The sequence below is a fragment of the Oncorhynchus gorbuscha genome, linkage group LG06, assembly GCF_021184085.1.
Source record: "Oncorhynchus gorbuscha isolate QuinsamMale2020 ecotype Even-year linkage group LG06, OgorEven_v1.0, whole genome shotgun sequence".
Classification (NCBI taxonomy): Eukaryota; Metazoa; Chordata; class Actinopteri; order Salmoniformes; family Salmonidae; genus Oncorhynchus; species Oncorhynchus gorbuscha.
In genome coordinates, this window is record NC_060178.1 from 84,839,398 (window position 1) to 84,865,611 (window position 26,214).

Here is a 26,214-nt window from a genome sequence, read left to right on the forward strand (position 1 = left end):
TCCCTCTCTCTCTCTCTCTCTCGCTGCCTGCCTTCCTGCCTGGTACACATCCCTTCGTTTCTCTCTCCCACTCTCTCGCTGCCTGCCTTCCTGCCTGGTACACATCCCTTTGTTTCTCTCTCCCGCTGCCTGCCTTCCTGCCTGGTACACATCCCTTCGTTTCTCTCTCCCTCCCTCTCTCTCTCTGCCTGCCTTCCTGCCTGGTACACATCCCTTCGTTTCTCTCTCCCTCCCTCTCTCTCTCTCTGCCTTCCTTCCTGCCTGGTACACATCCCTTCGTTTCTCTCTCCCTCCCTCTCTCTCTCTCTGCCTGCCTTCCTGCCTGGTACACATCCCTTTGTTTCTCTCTCCCGCTGCCTGCCTTCCTGCCTGGTACACATCCCTTCGTTTCTCTCTCCCGCTGCCTGCCTTCCTGCCTGGTACACATCCCTTCGTTTCTCTCTCTGTCCTTTTTCAGAAAAATGAATAACAAGGAACAAAAATGCCTGAATGATTAAAAGTTTCAGTTAAGCAAGAAAAATATTAAACTGGAGAGAGATAGCGGGAAAGAGACAGAGACTAACGGAAAAACTACATGATTTCACAAGACATTTCCACACGTTTTGCACATGTTTTTGGTATACAAAACATGATTATGTGGATTTTTACATGTGAAACCATGTATTTTTGGAACACCTAACATGTGATCGTATAACCATGTGGATGAAAATTCTCACATGAGATTTCATATGATGATGCACTCAATGAGTCTTTAAGATACACACAGTGCTTTTAACAAACAGTGTTTTCAACTTACATATTTAACACACATGACTTCATTGTATGTTTAATAATGCAGTAATTATTATTCAATATGTCTTTACCTAGGATTGGAACTCACAACCGCTTAGTTCACTGCATTCCAATCTTCCTGCTACGCCACCATGTCTGTGTCAATAACTGATTTCACCTGTATTCCTACACCTTGGACTTCAATGTAAATCTCAGCTTTGTTAAACATACACTCATTAAAACAGAATAATATGGCCCACCAACATTAGACAACTATACAGAACCCTAAAATAGCTGAAATAATTCAATTAAATCAATGATGAGAGAATATTCAGAATGCCGATTGCAGTACAGATGGCACTCTGTGCAAAAGAGTATAGGTAATGAATTGTATGGTAATGCTACAGACTTCCTGGTGCAGCTGAGAGGTCAGTGTACCATCACTGAAAAGGTTGTGATTTCAAATCTCAGGTTGGGTCTACTTTTCACATGTAAAGTGTTACAAAAACACATATTTCCACATGTTAAATGTCACCTATGAAGACTTCCAGAAACACATATTTTCAAATGTGAAATGTCACGTGAAGTATTCCAAAAACGTGTTCACATGTGAAGTGTTCCAAAAACACGTTTTCATATGTAAAATGCCACCTACAGTGTATTCGGGAAGGTATTCATACCCCTTGACTTTTTCCTTATTCAAAAATGTATTACATCGTTTTTTCCCCCTGATCAATCTACACACAATACCCCATAATGACAAAGCAAAAATTGGTTTTTAGAAATGTTTGAAAATGTATTAAATAAAAAACAGGGCTATCACATTTACATAAGTATTCAGACCCCTTACTCAGTACAACATTGGGTCTCAATGGGTTTCAAGGTCTCTCCAGAGATGTTCGATTGGGTTCAAGTCCGGGTTCTGGCTGGGCCACTCCAGTCTGAGGTCCGCTCTAGATCAGGTGTTCATCAAGGATCGCTCTGCACTGTGCTCCGTTCACCTTTCCCTCGATCCCGACTAGTCTCACAGTCCCTGCCACTGAAAAACATCCCCCACAGCATGATGCTTCCACCACCATGCTTCATCGTAGGGATGGTGCCAGGTTTCCTCCAGACGTGACACTTGAACTTCAGGACGAAGAGTTCAATCTTGGTTTCATCAGACCATAGAATCTTGTTTCTCATGGTCTGAAAGTGCTTTAGGTGCCTTTTGGCAAACTCCTAGCAGGCTGTCATGTACCTTTTTTTGAGAAGTGGCTTCCGTCTCAACCATAAAGGCCTGATTGGTGCCTTTATGGTGCTGCAGAGATGGTTGTCCATCTGGAAGCTTCTCCCATCTCCACAGAGGAACTCTGGTGCTCTGTCAGAGTGACCATTGGGTTCTTGGTCACATCCCTGTCCAAGGCCCTTCTCTCCTGATTGCTCTGGGTGGCCAGCTCTAGTTTGGCTGGGTGGCCAGCTCTAGGAAGACTCTTTGTCATTCCAAAGTTCTTCCATTTAAGAATGATGGAGGCCACTGTGTTCTTGGGGACCTTCAATGCTGAAGACATTTTTGGTACCCTTCCCCAGATCTGTGCCTCAACATAATCCTGTCTCGGAGCTCTACGAACAATTCCTTCGACCTCATGGCTTGGTTTTTGCTCTGACATGCACTGTCAACTGTGGGACCTTATATAGACAGGTGTGTGCCTTTCCAAATCATGTCCCATCAATTGAATCCAATCAAGTTGCAGAAACATCTCAAAGATGATCAATGCAAACAGCTCAATTTCAAGTGTCATAGCAAAGGGTCTGAATGATTATGTAAATAAGGAATTTGTTTTTTATTTCTTATAAATTTGCAAAAATGTATAAAAACCTGTTTTCACTTTTTCATTATGGGATATTATGTGTAGATTGATGAGGAAAAACATTCATTTAATACATTTTCGTATGAGGCTGTAACGTGACAACATGTGGAAAAAGTCAAGGGGTCTGAATACTTTCCGAATGCACTGTATGGTGGTTGAAAAACATGTTTTCACATGAAAATGTTAAGTGAAGTGTTCCAAAAACACACGTTTTCCAGTGTGAAATGCCACGTGTTCCAAAAACACATTTTCACATGATTTCACATGTTAATTATCACCTGAAATGACACATGAACGCCTGCCTGGTGTGTTCCTTGTTCTTCATGATGCTCTCTGCGCCTTTAACTGACCTCTGAGACTATCACAGTGCAGGTGCATTTATACGGAGACTTGATTACACACAGGTGGATTGTATTTATCATCATTAGTCATTTAGGTCAACATTGGATCATTCAGAGATCCTCACTGAACTTCTGGAGAGAGTTTGCTGCACTGAAAGTAAAGGGGCTGAATAATTTTGCACACCCAATTTTTCAGTTTTTGATTTGTTAAAAAAGTTTGAAATATCCAATAAATGTCAATCCACTTCATGATTGTGTCCCACTTGTTGTTGATTCTTCACAAAAAATACAGTTTTATATCTTTATGTTTGAAGCCTGAAATGTGGCAAAAGGTCGCAAAGTTCAAGGGGGCCGAATACTTTCGCAAGGCACTATATACAGTGTAGACATTGTTAATGTTTTAAATGACTTTTGTAGCTGGAAACGGCAGATTTGTTATGGAATATCTACATAGGCGTACAGAGGCCCATTTTCAGCAACCATCACTCCTGTGTTCCAATGGCACGTTGTGTTAGCTAATCCAAGTTTATCATTTTATGTAATGATGTGCATTGAGAGTCGGGAAGCAAGTTCAAGGAGTGAGTGTTTTAATAAAATAAACATAATTACAAAACATGAGACACTAACAGCACACAAACCAGAAACAATAACACCTGGGGAAAGAACCAAATGAGTAACATATATCGGGAAGGTAATCAGGGAAGTGATGGAGTCCAGGTGAGTCTGATGTGCAGGTGCCGTAATGAGCAGCCTGGTGAACTAGAGGCCGGAGAGCACACGTGACATTTTGAAAGGATAGTTGATCATTACAAAACACTTTTTCAATTATGTTAGCACAGCTGTTGTGCTAATTAATGAAGAAATAAAACTTCTTTAGACTAGTTGAGTATTTGGAGCATCAGCATTTGTGGGTTGGAATACAGGCTCAAAATGGCCGGAAACAAAAAACGTTTTAGGGTACCAGTGCAAATAATCTAGTATAATGGTACATTTTTCTACTCAATATATTCAATATATTCGTAACTATGTGGGAGGTGGGAGGTGGGAATTTATCAGTTTTTAAGTTATAAATACCTGACGGAGCTCAGGGATTATAGCCTCATTTCCCACAAGTAATTACTTTTTGAGGGCTGTTCTAGTGGATTTTTCCCAATCGTATGTGATACATTTCTATTTCCCACTTGGTTACTAACCCAGGATTGATTAGGTACAATCATTACTGCACTTTGAAATGTGGGTGGGGCAATGTGCTTGTAGGGGTCTCATTAGCATATTTGGGGGCATGGTCTAAAATATGTATTTGTGCCACCCATCAGTGGAAATGTTTTACCAGTTTAAGTGATTTTATTGCTACCTTGATGGATTTAGAACCTATTTTGACACTGTCATTTCTGCAATCTTTGTAAGAACTTACGAACTGCACTGTTAAGAGGTTCCTCTTCCAAAAGTAATCAAATCAAATTGTATTTGTCACATACACATGGTTAGCAGATGTTAATGCTAGTGTAGCGAAATGCTTGTGCTTCTAGTTCCGACAATGCAGTAATAACCAACAAGTAATCTAACTAACAATTCCAAAACTACTGTCTTATACACAGTGTAAGGGGATAAAGAATATGTACATAAGGATATATGAATGAGTGATGGTACAGAGCAGCATAGGCAAGATACAGTAGATGGTATCGAGTACAGTATATACATATGAGATGAGTATGTAAACAAAGTGGCATAGTTAAAGTGGCTAGTGATACATGTATTACATAAGGATGCAGTAGATGATATACAGTACAGTATATACGTATGCATATGAGATGAATAATGTAGGATATGTAACATTATATAAGGTAGCATTGTTTAAAGTGGCTAGTGATATATTTTACATAATTTCCCATCAATTCCCATTATTAAAGTGGCTGGAGTTGAGTCAGTGTCAGTGTGTTGGCAGCAGCCACTCAATGTTAGTGGTGGCTGTTTAACAGTCTGATGGCCTTGAGATAGAAGCTGTTTTTCAGTCTCTCTGTCCCAGCTTTGATGCACCTGTACTGACCTCGCCTTCTGGATGATAGCGGGGTGAACAGGCAGTGGCTCGGGTGGTTGTTGTCCTTGATGATCTTTATGGCCTTCCTGTAACATCGGGTGATGTAGGTGTCCTGGAGGGCAGGTGGTTTGCCCCCGGTGATGCGTTGTGCAGACCTCACTACCCTTTGGAGAGCCTTACGGTTGTGGGCGGAGCAGTTGCCGTACCAGGCGGTGATACAGCCTGCCAGGATGCTCTCGATTGTGCATCTGTAGAAGTTTGTAGAAGTTAATCAGCGTACTGTCCATAAATGTTAACACATTGATTTAGCTGTGAAATTACAGTAACTAGTTGTAGAGTTACTGTATTTTCACCATAACTTGACAAGAAACTCCAGGGCACCATGACACAATGTTCTGAGAAAGTCCTAAAAATGTCCTTGGGTTGTCCCTGGATAAACCATAAACTAGATAAAACCTGCAGGAAACAATACAAATGAATGAATGTAAATGTAAAGTTAAGTATTCTAAATGAAATTTGACATTTCGGCTTTCACATGTGCTCACATGTTTGCACGTTATTTAATGGTATCACATGTTGAGAGAGAATTAAGGACATCAGTCAGTCTCTGTCTATCTATTTGTAATATTCTACAGGCTTATGAGGTTGGTACGGTCCCTGAGGTTTATTTTGGCACACGCACGCACGGACGCACAGATGCACAGACACACACAGACTTTTGGCTGATTCCACTTTAATTGTGGCCGATTAGTGGCATGGGGCTTGGAGACAAAGATGGTATGTATGTGTTTGTGTGTATAATGTGTGTTTGTGTATGAATGTGTGTGCTGTGAGCAGGATGGGGGGACTCTCTCCAGTGGCCTTAGCGCCATAAAGCGTTTATGATCCACCACATTTGGGTGTGTGTGTTTGTGTGGTGTGCGCGTTCTCATCGAGGGGACAGGAAGTACACAACAGGGAGGTGTAAAGCAGAGCCTCCCATTTTTAACGCCTCTTTTATGGGTGTTAAAACAGCGGAATAGGCTTTTAATGCTCGCCACGGCCAGATGCCACCGTCACTTTGGGCTTGCTCTCTCCTCTCCTGAGTCCCCTGTAGACTTCATTAATTGGGACGTTAAAATATTTATCAGGGAGTATTCTGTCTTCAGCTCCTGTTGTATTATTTTGTAATCAACTGGTTCGGGATGCCACCTCACCTGTCTGTGTAGTGCGGAGGGACTGTGTGTGTGTGTGTGGAGGGCCGAGCACGCCTCTATTCACATTGACGGGGCTGTAGTGGAGCGGGTCGAGAGCATCGGTGTCCACATCACTAAGAAGCTATCATGGTCCAAACACATAAACACAGTCGTGAAGAGGACCCGACAACGCCTCTCCCCCTATGGAAGCAGAAAATATGCAGAATGGGCCCTCAGATCCTCATTTAAATCTACAGCTGCACCATTGACAGCAATTTGACTGGCTGCTTCATCGCTTGGTATGGCAACTGCTTGGCATCCGATGCAAGGCGCTACAGAGGATAATGAGTAGGGCCCAGTACATCACTTGGGCCGACCTCTATACCATGCAGTGTCAGAGGAAGGCTCTAAAAATGGTCAAAGACTCCAGCTACCCAAGTCATAGACTGTTCTCTCTGCTACTACAAGGCAAGCGGTACCGATGCGCCAAGTCTGGAACCAACAGGACCCTGAACAGCTTCTACCCCCAAGCCATAAGACTGATAACCAAATAGCTACCCAGACTAAATATTTAACTATTTTACTGCATTGCATTGACCCTTTTTGCACTAACTTTGACTCTTCACATACACTGCTGCTACTGTTAACTATCTGTCACTTTATTCCTAGTTATATCTTCCTCAATTACCTCATACCACTGCACATCGACTCAGTACTGGTGCCCCTTGAATATAGCCAAGTTATTGCTACTCATTGTGTATTTATTATTAATTTTATTATTACATGTTTTACTTCTCTATTATTTCTCCATTTTCATTATCTCTGCATTGTTGGGAAGGTCAGTAAAGTTAGCATTTCACTGTTAGTCCACATCTGTTGTTTACGAAGCATATGATGAATAAAATGTCATTTGATTTGTGCGTGAATGTGTATAGAGGTAGGAAGGCAGACATTTTCCTTGCTCGTTGCAGTATCGTTCCCTCTGCAGCAGATGCTTCAGGTTTCCAACTTAATTAACACTAAATAATTAAGTAAATAAATACGCTAAGCACCACACATACACACACACATACACCCTGTTAGTGCACTATGTAGAGAATAGGGAAACATTTTGGACACAGACTTGGAGTAATGAAACAGACTTGTTTTCTAATCAAGCTACTAATTAATGTTGTTAATGTCCTCATTAATCATGTTGTACAGTACAGGTGACCAGATGCCCCAATGGCACCCTATATCCTATGTAGTGCACTACTTTGACTAGGTTGCCATTTGCTATTTGGGACGTACCCTCTGATTGTCACATCTCCATGAAAAAAAAACATTAAATGATGTCACTTGAGTGGCCTGAGAGACAGCTACAATAAATAAAGTACATTAGATAAACAATTTAATTAATTAATTAAATTGATATAGCTGTTGCTTCTGTTCTCTTTATATGCATTCAGGGCCCTACCAATAAGCTAAATATTTTAGTACATTTTCGGGGTGTCAACTCACTGTTGAGAGTTTTAAAAAAGGAGAATAGACAAAGTGCAATTTCAAAATGTGGTTGTAAATGAGTTGTTTTCTACAGTTTTACTTGCGTTAGTCACTGTCAGTCACTCAATTAGCTCATGTCAGCTAACATACAGTGGGGCAAAAAAGTATTTAGTCAGCCAACAATTGTGCAAGTTCTCCCACTTAAAAAGATGAGAGAGGCCTTTAATTTTCATCACAAGTACACTTTAACTATGACAGACAAAATTAGAAAAAAAATCCAGAAAATCACATTGTAGGATTTTTAATGAATTTATTTGCAAATTATGGTGGAAAATAAGTATTTGGTCACCTACAAACAAGCAAGATTTCTGGCTCTCACAGACCTGTAACTTCTTCTTTAAGAGGCTCCTCTGTCCTCCACTCGTTACCTGTATTAATGGTACCTGTTTGAACTTGTTATCAGTATAAAAGACACCTGTCCACAACCTCAAACAGTCACACTCCAAACTCCACTATGGCCAAGACCAAAGAGCTGTCAAAGGACACCAGAAACAAAATTGTAGACCTGCACCAGGCTGGGAAGACTGAATCTGCAATAGGTAAGCAGCTTGGTTTGAAGAAATCAACTGTGGGAGCAATTATTAGGAAATGGAAGACATACAAGACAAGAAGATATACAATCTCCCTCGATCTGGGGCTCCATACAAGATCTCACCCCGTGGGGTCAAAATGATCACAAGAACGGTGAGCAAAAATCACAGAACCACACGGGTGGACCTAGTGAATGACCTACAGAGAGATGGGACCAAAGTAACAAAGCCTACCATCAGTAACACACTACGCCGCCAAGGACTCAAATCCTGCAGTGCCAGACGTGTCCCCCTGCTTAAGCCAGTACATGTCCAGGCCCGTCTGAAGTTTGCTAGAGAGCATTTGGATGATCCAGAAGAAGATTGGGAAAATATCATATGGTAAGATGAAACCAAAATATAACTTTTTGGTAAAAACTCAACTCGTTGTGTTTGGAGGAAAAAGAATGCAGAGTTGCATCCAAAGAACACCATACCTACTGTGAAGCTGGGGGGTGGAAACATCATGCTTTGGGGCTGTTTTTCTGCAAAGGGACCAGGACGACTGATCCGTGTAAAGGAAAGAATGAATGGGGCCATGTATCTTGAGATTAAGTGGGAGAACTTGCACGATTGGTGGCTGACTAAATACTTTTTGCCCCACTGTATTTAGATTACTAGGTAATTAAGTCTAGCCAGCTATCTAAACCTTGTAGTGCTCATGTCTGAATTACCGGCCGGGCACACTGGGCCATGACCTCCAGGGGGCCCATATTTATTTTGTTAGTCACTCTCACCCAGATATTGTATGAACGTGTCATGTATGAACAAGTCATGGCAAAATGTGTAGACCAAATGTTGTTTTTTGTATGCACTTCTAGAGGCTTTACAGGACTTGAACAGTTATTCTGTTTCCCGTGTAAAATAGCCTTTTGTGTGACTAAAATATCACCCATTATTTTCTCCCAATATACATTCTCAAACTTTGAGAAAAATAACTTTTTCTCTCATGTCAAACTATCAGGGAGTTAATAGGCTGAGTGGGCGGTTGTAATGCTCCGGGTGTCGTGGGTGTGGAGTCAAACGCAGGAGACAGAGAGTGCAATGCTGTGCGTCTTTAATAGCACCAACGCACCACAGGGTGCTCACAATAGTAAAGGCCCCAAACACAGGGAATGAAAATGTACAACGGAAAAATCACGACCAGGCACTAACACGTACCTCTACAACAGAGCCGAAGGTTACACTGAAATAATCCCGCACAACAACCAGGCGGGCCGGCTGTCTAATAAAGACAAACTAATCATACATAAACAGGTGCTACCAATAAACATACAAGGAGGGGGAGGAAAGACAATCAGTGGTAGCTAATAGGCCGGTGACGACGACTGCCGAGCGCCACCCGCCCGGGAAGGGAAGCCACCCTCGGTCGGACTCGTGACAGCGGTGAGCTCACTTTTGACTGACAGTTCCTTGAAAACGCCTATGTCAAGCAACATGGACGCAGTGTTGCAGTGAGAGTATCTCAAGCAAATTTGCTGGAACACAAAGCATCTGACACCATGAATTCACAAAATATTTGTTTATCCTGTTTGGTTATTGCAACAGAATCAATATAGAGAAAAGTTGGCTATATAATTCAGCTAGCTAGCCCAAATGGAATTGTCAGCACTGTTTATCAAGGTAGCAAGCAAGTACATATTAGACTATTTTAGTTGAAACTTTGCAGAGTACATGACATATATTTATATATTAAAACTTGTTAGGGCAGTGGTCCCGTGGTGGGAACATATATCAGCGGAAATTTCAAGTGCGCCACGTATAGTTTTTGATAAAACTCAAACTTTCATTAAAATGCACATACAATATACTGAATTAAAGCTGCACTCGTTGTGAATCTAGTTACAGTCAGATTTGTAAAATGCTTTTCGGTGAAAGCATGAGAAGCTATTATCTGATAGCATGTAACACCCCAAAAGACCCGCAGGGGACGTAAACAAAATAATTAGCATAGTCGGTGCTACACAAACCGCACAATAAAATATAAAACATTCATTACCTTTGACCATCTTCTTTGTTGGCACTCCTAGATGTCCCATAATCACTATTGGGTCTTTTTTTCGATTAAATCGGTCCATATATAGCCAAGATATCAATCTATGAAGACTGTGTGATAAACAAAAAAAATAGCGTTTCATAACGTAACGTCATTTTTTAAAATTAAAAAAGTCGACGATAACTTTCACAAAATACTTTGAAATACTTTTGTAATGCAACTTTAGGTATTAGTACACGTTAATAAGCGATAAAATTCATCAGGAGGCGATGTAATTCTATAGGTGTCCGTCTGGAAAAAATGTCAGGATATTTCTCAACCAAAACATCAGGTCGGAGACCGGAGGGAATCGGTTCCCTTGATTCGGTTTGACCAAGAATCAAAGCCGAAGCAAATGACAAGACTATACATCGTGTGGAAGCTGTAGGTACTGCAACCTCGGCCTCGTTTAATTCGGTTCTTCTTTAACAATTCCTGGAAGTGGCGCATGGATATTTATTTCCATTTTCAGTCATCAGATTTTCTTGCACTTTTCGATGAAACGCACGTTCTGTTATAGTCACAGCAGTGATTTAACCAGTTTTATAAACGTCTGAGTGTTTTCTATCCACACATACTAATCATATGCATATACTATATTCCTGGCATGAGCAGCAGGGCGCTGAAATGTTGCGCGATTTTTAACAAAAAGCTGCGAAAAGCTGCTTAGATTCTCGACATCCCTAACAAGTATGACAATGTTTATATATCATGACTGTCAAGAAGTTTGTTACAATCTCCTATATGGCATGTGTCTTTAACCTCTTAAGCCTAGCCCTGTTTACTGCCCCTTCTGGAGGAATTGGGTACCGATATAAAACAGGATACATTTTTGTCAAACGTTGCTAATATATGCATATAAAAAATATTATCGAATAGAAAACACTCTAAAGCTTCTAAAACCGTTTAAATTTTGTCTCTATGTAAAGCAGAAGTCTCAGGGCATGCATTCTCCCAAAATCTCTCGTCATGGAAAAAGTTGGCCCAACTTTGACGTCATCTTAAACGCCTTCCCAAACAACTACCGCTCTGGGAACAGTTGCTACGTGTTCAGCGCGAAGCCTGCTTTCAATGGGGCTTCTCATTGTGACAGTCGCGCGCTCACGAGACGTTGAGCGTGCCGAAAGGTCTCGGTCACGCGAAAAAAAAGTGTATGTCTATGCGCGCTCTGCTCCCGCTCTCTCTTTTCTTCAGGATCAATTAACCGGTTAAGACTCTAGGGGCAGTATTTCATTTTTGGATAAAAAGACGTGCCCGTTTTTAGCGCAATATTTTGTCACGAAAAGATGCTCGACTAGGCTTGGAATTGATAGTTTTGGAAAGAAGACACTCTGACGTTTCCAGAACTGCAAAGATTTTCACTGTGAGTGCCTTAGAACAAAACCTACAGGCAAAACCAAGATGTTTGAGCGACCAGGAAATCAACAGGATTTCTGATGGCACGTTTTCCATGATCGCCTTATATGGCTGTGAATGCGACAGGAATGAACGGACACTTCCTATCGTTTCCCCAAGGTGTCTGCAGCATTGTGACGTATTTGTAGGCATATCATTGGAAGATTGACCATAAGAGACTACATTTACCAGGGGTCCCGCACGGTGTCTGTGTGGAAATTGGTGCGCAAAAGTCAGGTACCAGTATTTTTCCACCCGAATCTGAGAACAATGCAGGCTTCCAGGAATGGCATTTCAATGAAGAGATATATGACAAAACACCTTGAGGATGGATTCAAACAACGTTTTCCATGTTTCAGTCGATATTATGGAGTTAATTCGGAAAAAGTTTGACGTGTAGGTGACTGAATTTTCGGTTAGTTTCGGTAGCCAAATGCATAGTAACAAACGGAACGTTGTGTCCTACACAAGCATCTTTCAGGAAAAACTGGACATCTGCTATGTAACTGAGAGTCTCCTCATTGAAACATCTGAAGTTCTTCAAAGGTAAATTATTTTATTTGATCCCTTTGCTGGTTTTTGTGAATATGTTGCGTGCTAAATGCTAACGCTAAATGCTAAGCTAGCTATCACCACTCTTACACAAATTATTGATTTTCTCTGGTTCTAAAGCATATTTTGAAAATCTGAGACGACAGGATTGTTAAGAAAAGGATAAGCTTGAGGATAGGCATATTTATTTCATTTCATTTGCGATTTTTAGAAATCGCTAACGTTGCGTTATGGTAATGAGCTTGAGGCTATGATTACGCTACCGAATACGGTGTGGGTAGGACTAACAGGTTAAAAGACGTGTGTGTTTTTCTTCGTCCTCACAATTGCTGTACACCTTTATAACATGTTAAAGCTTAATTATGAACATAGTTTGACAAGTTTACTCGACATATAATATATAATTTCGACGTTTTGGTGCGCATCCACTTGAATTTTGCCTACATTTAGACCGAAAAGTGGCTATTTTGAGAACCGAAAGACGCAGACTTGAAAACTAAACGCTGTTTTGGTAAGTATAATCCCTTCCAGGTCTTTTGATGGAAGAACAGCAAAGGTAAGGGAATATTTATGTGTTAATTTTGGGTTTCTGTCGACTCCAAGATAGAGGAGGCATAATGATACATTTGGAGCGCCGACTCCTAGTATAGCCTAGTAAACGCAAACTGTAACATTAAAAATAAATGTAACACAGCGATTGCATTTAGAAGAAGTGTATCTTCCTATACATATGTAAAACATGCATATTTAGTCAAAGTTTATGATGTGTATTCCTTGTTAGCTGACGTTATCTGCCGGAGCTATTTCATTTCTCCTGACATTTTAGTAGCATTTTTTGAACGATGCGTCATTGTAAACAGAGATTTATGGATATATATTGCAGATTATTGAAAAAAAATGAATGTACTGTGTAACATGTTATATTACTGTCATCTGATGAAGATTTCAAAAGGTTAGTGAAATGATTTTTCTTTTAATCCTGCGTTTGTTGATTGCATATTTTTTCCTACTTGGCTATGCTAATGAGCTATGTCTGCGGTGGTGGTTTGACATAAATATGTGCTATGTTTTCGCCGTAAAACATTTTAGAAATCTGACTTGTTGCCTGGATTCACAACGAGTGTAGCTTTAATTCAATACCCTGCATGTGTATTTTAATGAACGTTTGAGTTTTAACTAATACTATTAGCATTTAGCGTAGCGCATTTGCATTTCCAGAGCTCTAGATGGGACGCCTGCGTGCCAGGTAGGAAGAGGTTAATGACATGACAACTGTGTCGGAGTTTGGGCAACCCTTCCCCCTCTTTTGTTCCATGCTGGCTGAAGCCCTAGTTAGACAGTAACTATCTACCACCAGACACAGATGAAAGTGGAAACCTATAACTATATATTTAGGCAGCTAGCTAGCTTGAGAAACAGTGCTGCCAATCCCATTTGCGCTACTAAATTATATAGCCAACATTTTGTCTATATTTTTGCTGTAACAGTAACAAAACAGGATAAACAAATCATTTGTGGAACCGTGATGTACAACAGGATTGGATATTGCATGCAATTTAAGTGTTGTTTGAGTTGCTTTTTGTATCAGCAAATTTGATTCAAAGACCACAGTGCCTGGTTTTGGGGCACTAGATTTACTCATAATTACTGATAATATGTTTACATTGCTGATTTGATTAATTTCCCACTGTTTTGTAAGTCAGAACACCAACAACTAGACAGTTGTAGGACACTCAGAGGCTTCCCTGTGGAATAAACGTGTCACTGGCTCTGTCCAGAGGTTGGCTGCATCATTACAATCCATTTTGTAAGCTCTTCCCCACGTCAGGTCAAAGGGGCGGTCCTTAGAAAAGCATCTCTTTAGTGCGGCTCGCTCGTAACTCAGGCATGATTCCTATCGAGCAAGTGGCTCTAAGTATATGACTTTCATAGATGTACGATAAAGAATGCGACCTATACACTTCCTTAAACCTTCCTTAAAATAAGTAAATAAATAATTGTGTGTGGAAGTCCAATTTTGTTTTACTTATCAATAGGGTGGAAACACTGATTAAATGGCCAAAATGTTTAATTTAGACGTTCAAAAATGTCATGATATTTTGGGTAAATTAATAAAGGTGAAATATTTTAGGTAGATGTTCCTAAAACTGATTTAACTATATATAGACATATTATAAAGTATGAAAAGGCTTGTTCATTCACGTCATTAATTCATTATTATACATTTATTATGTACTAGATGATACAGGTTGAATTTTTTCTCTATGGGTGGTCCTTCTGTAGCTCAGTTGGTAGAGCATGGCGCTTGTAACGCCAGGGTAGTGGGTTCGATTCCCGGGACCACCCATACGTAGAATGTATGCACACATGACTGTAAGTCGCTTTGTATAAAAGCGTCTGCTAAATGGCATATTATTGTTATTATTATTCTCTCTCAGACAAAAATCAACAATTCCAGGTGAAAGCCAAAGGCCATAGCTTTCGAGGAGGGAAGGGGTGAAACACTACTACACTATTCAAAATATTGCCTTATTTCTAGATTGATGAAAAAAGCCATAGCAAAACAGTGCAAAACGGCTCTAAGTTAAAGAGGTTTTTAAAGATGATCTCACTGTAACACTAATCACTGCGTCCATGTTGCTTGACATAGGCGTTTTCAAAGAACCTCTAGTCAAGGTAAGCTCCCTCCTTAGCCAACTAGATCCCCGCCCACTCTGCCTGTATTTTCAGACTTCCTGGTAGTTTGACATGAGAGAAAACGTCATTTTTGTTTTAAATCAAACTTTATTTGTCACATACACATGGTTAGCAGATGTTAATGCGAATGTAGCGAAATGCTTGTGCTTCTAGTTCCGACAATTCAGTAATAACCAACGAGAAATCTAACCTAACAATTTCACAACATCTACCTTATACACACAAGTGTAAAGGGATAAAGAATATGTACATAAAGATATATGAATGAGTGATGGTACAGAACGGCATAGGCAAGATGCAGTAGATGGTATCGAGTACAGTATATACATATGAGATGAGTAATGTAGGGTATGTACACATTATATAAAGTGGCATTGTTTAAAGTGGCTAGTGATACATGTATTACATAAAGATGTCAAGATGCAGTAGGTGGTATAGAGTACAGTATATACATATGAGATGAGTAATGTAAGGTATGTAAACATTATATTGAGTCAGTATGTTGGCAGCAGCCACTCAATGTTAGTGGTGGCTGTTTAACAGTCTGATGGCCTTGAGATAGAAGCTGTTTTTCAGTCTCTCGGTCCCAGCTTTGATGCACCTGTACTGACCTCGCCTTCTGGATGATAGCGGGGTGGACAGGCAGTGGCTCCAGTGGTTGTTGTCCTTGATGATCTTTATGGCCTTCCTGTGACATCGGGTGGTGTAGGTGTCCTGGAGGGCAGGTGGTTTGCCCCCGGTGATGCGTTGTGCAGACCTCACTACCCTCATGGAGAGACTTACGGATGTGGGTGGAGCAGTTGCCGTAACAGGCGTTGATACAGCCCGACAGGATACTCTCGATTGTGCATCTGTAAAAGTTTGTGAGTGCTTTTGGTGACAAGCCAAATTTCAACAGCCTCCTGAGGTTGAAGAGGCCCTGCTGCGCCTTCTTCACCATGCTGTCTGTGTGGGTGGAACAATTGAGTTTGTCCGTGATGTGTATGACAAGGAACTTAAAACTTACTACCCTCTCCACTACTGTCCCGTCGATGTGGATAGGGGGGTGCTCCCTCTGCTGTTTCCTGAAGTCCACAATAATCTCCTTTGTTTTGTTGACGTTGAGTGTGATGTTATTTTCCTGACACTACACTCCGAGGGCCCTCACCTCCTCACTGTAGGCCGTCTCGTCATTGTTGGTGATCAAGCCTAGCACTTTAGTGTGGTCTGCAAACTTGCTGATTGAGTTGGAGGTGTGCATGGCCATGCAGTCGTGGGTGAACAGGGAGTACAGGAGAGGGTTCAGAAATCACCCTTGTGGGGCCCCAGTGTTGAGGATCAGTGGGGTGGAGATGTTGTTACCTACCCTCACCACCTGGGGGAGGCCCGTCAGGAAGTCCAGTACCCAGTTGCACAGGGCAGGGTTGAGACCCAGGGTCTCGTGCTTGATGACAAGTTCGGAGGGAACTGTCATGTCTTTGGCAATGCCGGATTAAGTGATATGACATGCTATTCTATAAAATAGTTTCTCCGTAATTAATATCACCTGATTGAGCTAATCCTGTAAATTTAATTAACAAGAGAGTCGGGCACCACAAAATAATATTTATAGAGCTGTTATCTTCCGAATAAACTCTTAAAGATCTAGTAATATTTTACATCAATAGCAGTCAATATTAATCGTCACCTTAATTCAGTCTCATCTGAAGGTTGTAAATTCTTGGTTATCTGCACGAACCCTGGCTAACAATTTGAATCAGCAATGCAAAATTGAGTTTAATTATTGATTTACTAAATACCTAACTAATCACACAGAATTACACATACACATAATAAAATCATAACTTGATTACACATTACGTCATAAAGGAAAACGGCCCTAGCGGGCGGAACAGATATGACAGCTCGTTACACAAAAGAAAAGGGGCTGGGTTTGAGTGAAGGAGCGGGAAGACTGAGGGACACAGGGAGAAGCTGTGCTATCCTAATTACAGTATCTTATGCATTCTAAATTACCGCCCATTTGGAAAAGGGAAAATGCAATAAATATTTACTCTGAGCTGCGCTTCGGTAGGTTGGTGGTAGATGGAAGGCCGTGTTGCCCAAACGAGTCCTTTGAAGAATGTCTCTGGTTGTCAATTGAATACGTTGTAGTAATGTCGTTGGGTGATAGACGGTATACTCTGTCTGTTCCTTCCTAACCCTTGTTGCATCTGCTGTTGCTAACTCAACGGCTATGATGTATCACTTCTGTAGTGAATAAGAGTTCAAAGTTCATACCATTCGCAACCAAAACTCTTCTGTAGTTATTATCTGAACCATTCTGACATAGGACCATCGTCCTACATCCTCAGAACAGGAGGTTATATTGTCGTCAAGGGCTTATATAGGAAGGGAGAGGATGGCGTGTTTGAAATGTTTTATAGCCCATGTCCCTTCACAGGGGCGGGCCACTGATTGAGCAGAGACCTGTCTTATGAAAACCCAAATCTCACCTTTTAGAAGTTAAAATCACATTTCATCCCATCACAAATATATTCAATATTCAAACATTTAAATTGAACAACAATTCCATGTGAATCCGATAACTCTGATGTGTAGGCTTTCCACTGTAGAGTTTATGTCATCTTATCATTGATGAGAATGTCTCAGATGACAACCGAACTGACATCATATTCATTAAGTACCACCGCATATGTTCCTATGGTCAGATTACCAGAATATAGTTAAATTCCCCCCACCTTCTGACGTTCTCAGAATCTCTATTTTAACCAAGGGTTTTGCAAATGTAACCTCAGTAGGGTAAAGAAAGGAAAAAGGGGGGAAGAGGTATTTATGACTGTCATAAACCTATCCCCCAGGCCAACGCAATGACAGTACTATGGTGTTAAATGCTGAGCTGTAGTTGATGAACAGCATTCTTACATAGGTATTCCTCTTGTCCAGATGGGTTAGGGCAGTGTGCAGTGTGGTTGCGATTGCATCGTCTGTGGACCTATTGGGGCGGTAAGCAAATTGGAGTGGGTCTATGGTATCAGGTAGGCTGGAGGTGATATGGTCCTTGACTAGTCTCTCAAAGCACTTCATGATGACGGAAGTGAGTGATACAGGGTGGTAGTAGTTTAGCTCAGTTACCTTAGCTTTCTTGGTAACAGGAACAATGTTGGCCCTCTTGAAGCATGTGGGGACAGCAGACTGGGATAAAGATTGATTGAATATGTCCATAAACACACCAGCCAGCTGGTCTGCGCATGCTCTGAGGACGTGGCTGGGGATGCCGTCTGGCCCAGCAGCCTTGCGAGGGTTAACACATTTAAATGTTTTACTCACGTCGGCTGCAGTGAAGGAGAGGCCGCAGGTTTTGGTAGCGGGCAGTGTTAATGGCACTATATTGTCCTCAAAGCGAGCAAAGAAGTTATTTAGTCTGTCTGGGAGCAAGACATCCTGGTCCGCGACGGTGATGGTTTTCTTTTTGTAATCCATGATTGACTGTAGACCCTGCCACATACCTCTTGTGTCTAAGCCGTTGAATTGCAACTCTACTTTGTCTCTATACTGACGCTTAGCTTGTTTGATTGCATTGCGGAGGGAATAGCTAAACTGTTTCCGGTCACCTTGCCGTGGTTAAAAGCAGTGGTTCGGCTTTCAGTTTCGCGTGAATGCTGCCCTCAATCCATGGTTTCTGGTTTTGTTTGGGAATGTTTTAATAGTTTTAATCCAGTAAAGTAAATATTCAATACTCTAGACAAATCGGAGCGGTAAATAAAGCATGAACAATTCCACTTGTAATGACGAGAACAATGAACGATCATAAACTGCTCACTGAATCAGCTTCAGACACCTGCTCACCACGCATCTGTTGGAGGCACACAGCAGAACAATATCCCAATCCACAGGACAGAAACGGAAAACAAGGGGAGAAATAGGGTCTTGAAAAGTGTGGAATCAGATTGAAGTAAATGATTGATTAGGGAATAGGAACAGACCTGAGCAGAGAGAAGAGAGAGAGGAGCTTCCTGTTTTAGTCTCTGTCTATAGGCAGGGAGCAACAGAAGGAAAATCAAATCAAATCAAAATCAAATGTTTTTAGTTTTATATAGCCCTTCGTAACATCAGCTGAATATCTCAAAGTGCTGTACAGAAACCCATCCCTAAAACCCCAAACAGCAAACAATGCAGGTGAACAAAGCACGGTTTTGGCTAGGAAAAACTCGTGGTCCTAGAAAGGCCAAAACCTAGGAAGAAAACAATGAGGAACCTGGTAGCGATATGCTGATAGAATTTGGGGAGTCTTGTTTTCTAGGCTTGTCCCCAGCTACAATGAATGCAGTCAGGATATGTGGTTTCAGTTTTTCAAATAAAGTTTGTTCAGGATGTGTCTGCTTGGGGGGAGGATTATAATTGAAGAGAATTATCTTGTGTAATGCGGGACATTTGATTGAGAATAACAGAAACTTGAGTTCCAGGGTTTTCACACCAGCCCTGGCATAGCACAGAAAGATCGATATGCTGAAGAAACCAGCTGGCTGTCTTGATTTTCAGACTGAGCCATGTTTGTTAAAAAGAACGTTACAGTCTTTGATGTCTCTCTGGAATGCTACCCTTGCTCGGATTTCATCAACCTTTTAGTCACATCTACCTTTTAGTCAGGCTATTTTCTACGAATGACTGTTTGGGACCTTTCAAACGCCGAGGTCTGACATGAATCCCAAAGTTGTTAATGTTGAAGTTGTTAATGTATTAGCTTTATCCTTTGAAAATAGACATGTAAAGTTTTTCTGGGGATGAATAGGCACATCTTCAATATGTACCCATTGTTCCTCTTTAGGACAAAGCCTTGGTTAGCAAGTTGATACAATTCCAAGTCTGGAAGGTTAAAATCACACTTACCTTTATATTCTGTGAATTTTATTTGCCCATATAAAGTCTGTAATAACTGAGTATACTTTTTTGAAGAATGTCTTTGGTATTATCGAAAATAAATACCATGCCTTTCTAAAGAGGTTTATTCTTCCTGTAAGATTTATGTGAAGATTGTTCCATTTAATTACTTCTGCTTTCATATACTGTAGTTAAGTTATGGAATACAGATATCTTTATACATTTGTTGTTTGTTGTCATTTATTGTGCATCCTAAGTGTTTCATATTTTTTGTGGTCCACTTAATGGATTGCTGTAGAATTATTATTTTCCATCCATTTAATGGATTGCTGTAGAATTATTATTTTCCATCCATTTCCATCATTTTTCCACCACATACCTTTTATATCCTGAGATTTTAGAGTATTGTCACGCCTTGGTCATTGTAATTTGTGTTTTCGTTATATATTTGGTCAGGCCAGGGTGTGACATGGGTTTATATGTTGTGTTTCGTTTTGGGGTTTGTAGTATTTGGGATCGCGGCTGATTAGGGGTGTTGTATAGGCTTGGCTACCTGAGGCAGTTCTCAATCAGAGTCAGGTGATTTTCATTGTCTCTTATTGGGAACCGTATTTAGGTAGCCTGGGTTCGCTTTGTATTTCGTGTGTGATTGTTCCTGTCTCTGTGTAGTTTCACCAGATAGGCTCGGTCACTTTGGTTTTTATTTTTTACTTGTTTTGGAAGAGAAGAGAACGAGCGCCTTGCGGAGATGGTGCTAAATACATCAACACGGTCGGTCCCTGGGATTGGGCTGGCCAACACGATTCGGTTTGCTTGGAAGGAAAACGGGGAAGGTTGGGGAGCCTTTAGGACTTGTTGGAGGGAATCTTTTGGAAGGATAATATTGATGGGGATTCTAAAGCTGACGGTCACATGAAGGTACAATAAAATGCAGATTTTGTGCATTTGTTTGACAAGCCAAGGCAGCAGAGGTCAGAATGCGTCTGCGGCTGGGGGGAGCAGGGGTGGGGGATGGAAGAGAGGGGAAGGAAACGCCTCATGAACAGAGTTCACGGGAAGCCACAAGGAAGGAGGAGGAGAACCGGATGGAAAAGCGGAAGGCACGGGAGTAGGAAGAAGGCAACCGAGTGGAGGAGCATGAGAGAGAAGAAAGCGATGGAGGAGTGGTGGAGAAGGAGACGGTGGAAGAGCAAGTGGACTGGGGGAAAGTGCCCTGGTGGAAGAGATGAGGGGTATGGTGGAGGAGCTGGCGGGGGTGGGGGGTGGTATCTCTCCACTGCCGTCATCACCAAAGAAGAGAATGAAGAGGAGGGTGCGATTGGCCGACAGTGAGATGGAGGGGATGGCCAAGAGAGTGATGGGGGTGGGAGAAACCTCTGGGTTGCTGCTGGTTTCCCCAGGCCCTCAACTTCTGTTGGGTGGGGACACACCTAACAAGACTCAGGACTGGGTACAGGAGGAGGTGGCGAGTTTTTTGTTTGGGGACTCAGCCTCCCCGATTTTTTTTTTCCAAACCAGCTGTAACACTGGGGAGGGGGAGGATTGTGGGGGTAGACCCAGGGTGCAGGGCACCCCGGAGCCAAACACTATTCCTGCATCCTGGAATGTGTGATGGAGGAAGAGGGGGGGATGTCGGGAGTACGGATGGTGTTCTTACCGGTAGATGGAGCAGGGGAGCATCAGGTGAGTCTCCTGTTTTTTATTTTTTTTTCTGTCTGGGTTTAGAATTTGAGTGTATTACATGTTTTTATTTTTTCATGGGGTCTAATTTTACTTTTGTTAGTTTAAATGTAAGGGGTTTAGGGATTTTGTTAAGAGGAGGGCGGTTTTTAGTTATTTAGAGGGTGTGGGGTTTGATTTTAGTTTTTTTAAAGGAGGTTCACCTGAGGGATGGAGGGGATGTTAGTAGGTTTAAGAGGGAGTGGGACAAGGGGGAGTCGGTTTGGGATGTTGGGGGGGTGCACTCATCAGGGGTAGGGATTTTGTAACAGGGAGGTTAAAGTGGAGGATTATTCTGTGGTAATGCAGGGGAGGGTTATAGGGGTGGATGTCACGATAAGGGATTGTAAATTTAGATTAGTGGTGGTGTATGGGCCACAGGTGGTGGCAGACAGGAGGGAGATGGTGGACTGTCTGACGCCCCTGTGTGTCACAAATAGGAAATTAGTGATAGGGGGGATTTTAATACAGATTTAGGAAGAGGGGGGATAGCAGTGCAGGCGCCATTGCCAGGCTAATGGCTTGCCATGGTCTGGTAGATGATGGTCTGCACACTACTCCGAAAATGGACGGTCCTACATGGCGCAACTCCAGGGGGGGTTGAGCGGAGGCTCGACTATATTTTTGTACCCAGGTCTTTGGGTAAGTTGTCTTGGCGGCTGTTGCCTGTTTTCTTTTCGGATCACGACGGGGTGTTCCTGCAGGTGGGGTCACCAGTCTGCCTCTTTGTTAGGGGGTACTGGAAGCTAGATCGGGATGTGCTGGAGGAGCAGGCTTTTGTTGACGGGTTTTATGGTTTCTTTTGGAGGCTTGAGGGCCTCCGGTCCATGTGCGAGGGGGTGTTAGAGTGGTGGGAATTAGTTAAGGTGAGGATTAGGGCTTTTATAATAGGGTATTGTAAGAGGAAAAAAAGGGAGGAGAGGAGGGAGGTGGATCGTATCCAAGGTTAATTGAACTCGAATACGAGGCAGGCAACCTCGGCGGGTCGTTTGACTGGGAGAGATCCGCAACCCTAAAGGCGCAGCTCAGGGAGTTGCAGGAGCGGAAGGCTCGAGCTTTCCTGGAGCGTGCGCATAGTGGTTTCTAGAACATAATGAGACTTGTTCTGCTATGTTCTTTAAGTTGGTTAGGGCCAGACAGAGTAGGAAGGTAATGCATGGTGTTAGGGAAGAAAATGGTAGCATAGTTAGAGAACCAGAGGATATGGTCAGGGTGACAACTGATCATTTCCAAGGTTTATTTAAGGAAAGGGAAATAGATGTAGAGCAGGGAAATGTGTTTTTAGAACACTTGTCCAGGCGGTTGCCGGAGGACATTAGAGAGGTGATGGAGGCCCAGATCTCACTAGAAGAGGTTGAGAGCGCTCTTAGGAGGATGGGAAAAGGGAAGGTGCCTGGGATAGATGGGCTGCCGGCTGAGTTTTATCACAAGTTTTGGAGTATACTTGGACCAGTGGTCCTCGAAGTCTTGAAGGCCATCCTTGAGACGGGGGTCCCGGGGGGGATCAATGGCTGTTGGTGTGCTGTCACTTTTATATAAGAAGGGCGAAGTAACAGACCTTGGCAACTGGCGGCCGTTGACCATGCTGTGTGTAGATTATAAGCTACTTGCAAAGGTTTTAGCAGAACGGTTGCGCACAGCCCTTCCCTACGTCGTTCATGAGGATCAGACGTGCGGGGTAGAGGGCCGCTCTATTAGATGGAACCTACAGTTAATCAGGGACTCCATCGCTTGGGTTCAAGATAGAGGACTGCCTTTAATGGTAGCAGCGCTAGATCAGGCGAAAGCCTTCGATCGCGTGAATAGATCCTTTTTATTCAGAGTGTTAGGTCGATTAGGATTTGGGGAGAAGTTTATAGGATGGATTCGTACATTATATGTCGGAGCGGGGTGCCGAGTTAGTGTAAATAGTCACTTGGGTGACGTATTTGACCTCTCGTCTGGGGTCAGGCAGGGGTGCCCACTCTCGGCTCTCCTCTTCGTTCTGTACATGGAGCCTCTGGGGGCAGCCATTAGGGCAGACACAGGGGTGGAAGGCTTGCTGATCCCTGGAAGTGGTGGGCTGCGTGTTAAGATGACGCAGTATGCCGACGACACTTCCTTGCTGTTGTGCAAGGACTCGTGCCTGACAAGGTCCCTTTCCATCTTTGGGGATTTCACCCGAGCGTCGGGAGCAGTTCTGAACCATGCAAAGTCTTCCGTCAAGTTTTTCGGAAGATGGCGCGGTAGAACGGATGTGCCTGGGGGGTTATCTCTCTGTGAGGGGGCCCTGAGGATTCTCGAGGTTGAAGTTGCCCGAGTAGGTTTAGATCACAGGCACCTGTACGAGGAGGTCAGAAAGGCAGGGAGTCCTGCGCCTGTAGTGGGCATCTCGGAAGTGGTCTGGGAGGGAGTGCAGGCGCGGGGTCTGGACAACAGGCTCAAGGACCTGAATTGGTTGAGCCTTCATAAGTGTTTGCCGGTACATTCCATCTTGTACCGGTATAGTTTGGTGCAATCCCCCACCTGTCCAAGATCCTCTTGTGGCAGGGAGGAGACTGTGTGCCATGTCTTTTGGGACTGTGCCTTTGCCGGAGTAGTATGGGCTAGGGCACGGGTGTTGTTAGGTTTGGTAAAGAGGGATTTTGTATTGACGTGGGCCAGGTTAGAGAGGGGTGTAGGGAGAGCGAGAGGGACGGATAGGGACAGGTTTCTGCTCTGGCTTCTCATGAGTCTCTTGAAACGGGGGCTGTGGGAAGCAAGGCAGAACATGGTGAAGACAGGGAGAGATTGGGGGGTGGAAGGGATAGTGAGGAGGGTGGAAGGAGATTTGAGGGGGAGGATGAAGAGGGAGGAGAGGAAGTGAGGGCAGCATGCTGCTCGGGAGAGGTGGAAGGGGGGTTTAGGGCTGGGTGTCATTTAGATTTGTAAGAGGATAGATTAGGGATGGGGAGATAGGGAAAGGTATTTTGTAGGGTGACGGGGAGGGAAGATGCTCCCCTGAGGTTTTGTTTGGGGTTTATGTTTAGTTTAATTAGTTTAATTAAAATACCATTATTTGAGTATGTATGTAAATTATGAGTTGTAAAGAATGAATGGTATTGAAGATAATACATTAATACCTATAATACATACAATACAATAGGCTGTAATTAGGTTTCACGTTCCGTTTGTTGTTTTCATGTGTCACTTTTTTCTATTAAAGTCATGAGTAACCACTACGCTGCATTTCGGTCCGACTCTCTTTCTACAAACGAAGAACGACGTTACAAAATCACCCACCACACACGGACCGAGTGGCGTGGTTACAGGCAGCGACAGCAGGAGCAGAAAAAAGAGGCCGTTGTGGACAGCAATGGCATGGAGTATACGACGTGGGAAGAAATAGACAGGTGGGCGGCTGATAGAGGAATTCTAAATTCCTGTATGTTTTATAGCCAAAACCAATTCGCACTCATTTCTAATTCATTAATGAGTTGTAAGTTCATTAATTATGCATGAAGTAGATTGAGACCAGTCTTAAAAGCCAAAGGTAACAGTGTTTATTACAAGAGAGTACTAACCACATACACATATTTCCACAGGTTATAAACTGCAAATGACATCATCAGTTTCCCACCCTCTCTCCGATTCTCACAAGAGCCCATTGTTTTTAGGTCTGGACTCTCCTTCTACTCCCCCCATAAAACTACATTCCAAACTGTCTAAAATATATACTTTTCTCCACTAATGGAACACCACCCAAACATTTCTTATCTGTCTGAAAAGCTATAGCATCTCTCCCCCTTAAACTGTCCAAGAGGCACAGACAATTAATTTGTTCTGCTTACATTTTCAGTAACAGCTTAACCAAGAACTCATACTTTTCATACCATAACATAATAGTATTAGAATAAATGGTTCTAAACAATAATGTGTACATAATTAATAATTTCAACTATAATTTCCTCTATCAATCGTCCCTTTGATCAAATATTATACATTCAAATCTACAAAATAAAAATATTATTATAAATGTTTACCCGACTCTTCACCCATCATTAATCAAATCTAACCTTAACTCCAACTGTTTTTAAACCTACACCAGAATCATAACTCCTCTTTCAGGATTTTTGTTACAATTTTTATTAAAAAACAGTTTAATCATTGAAACAAATTACAATCTAATTCCCCTTCATCTCAACACTATTTTCATCAAACATAAATTCCCCACAAATGACAGATCCAGATTCGTCCACATCCTCTATAGACATGCCTTCAGTCCTCCACGGGTCAGAACCTGGAATCGGCCCATAACGCCCCAGCTGTAGTGTCATTGATCTCTCCATAGTCCTGGAAACAATAACTTTCATACATACACGCAATCAACCACTTACGTACAAAACTAACACAGTCACACAGGTGAAAAAAGCCCATAACACCACATTTTTCCATAAATACTGTCAACCCAATTTAGTTCAGAGAAGTATCCACCCCAGAGTTTCTGCCAACCCGTGAGCCAGGGTGGTCAAAACAGCTGAGGCTTCGGGCACTGATTCATCCGGAGCTGTGTTACCTGGGATGTAAGACATGGTCCTGATTATCACGTCCACTTCCCCCTTTTCTTGTGAGAGTAGAACCCCGGAAATGCTTAACTCTAATCCTGCTAGGATCTGATTTCTTGCTTTGACTCATCTGGCACCTCTCCTGGA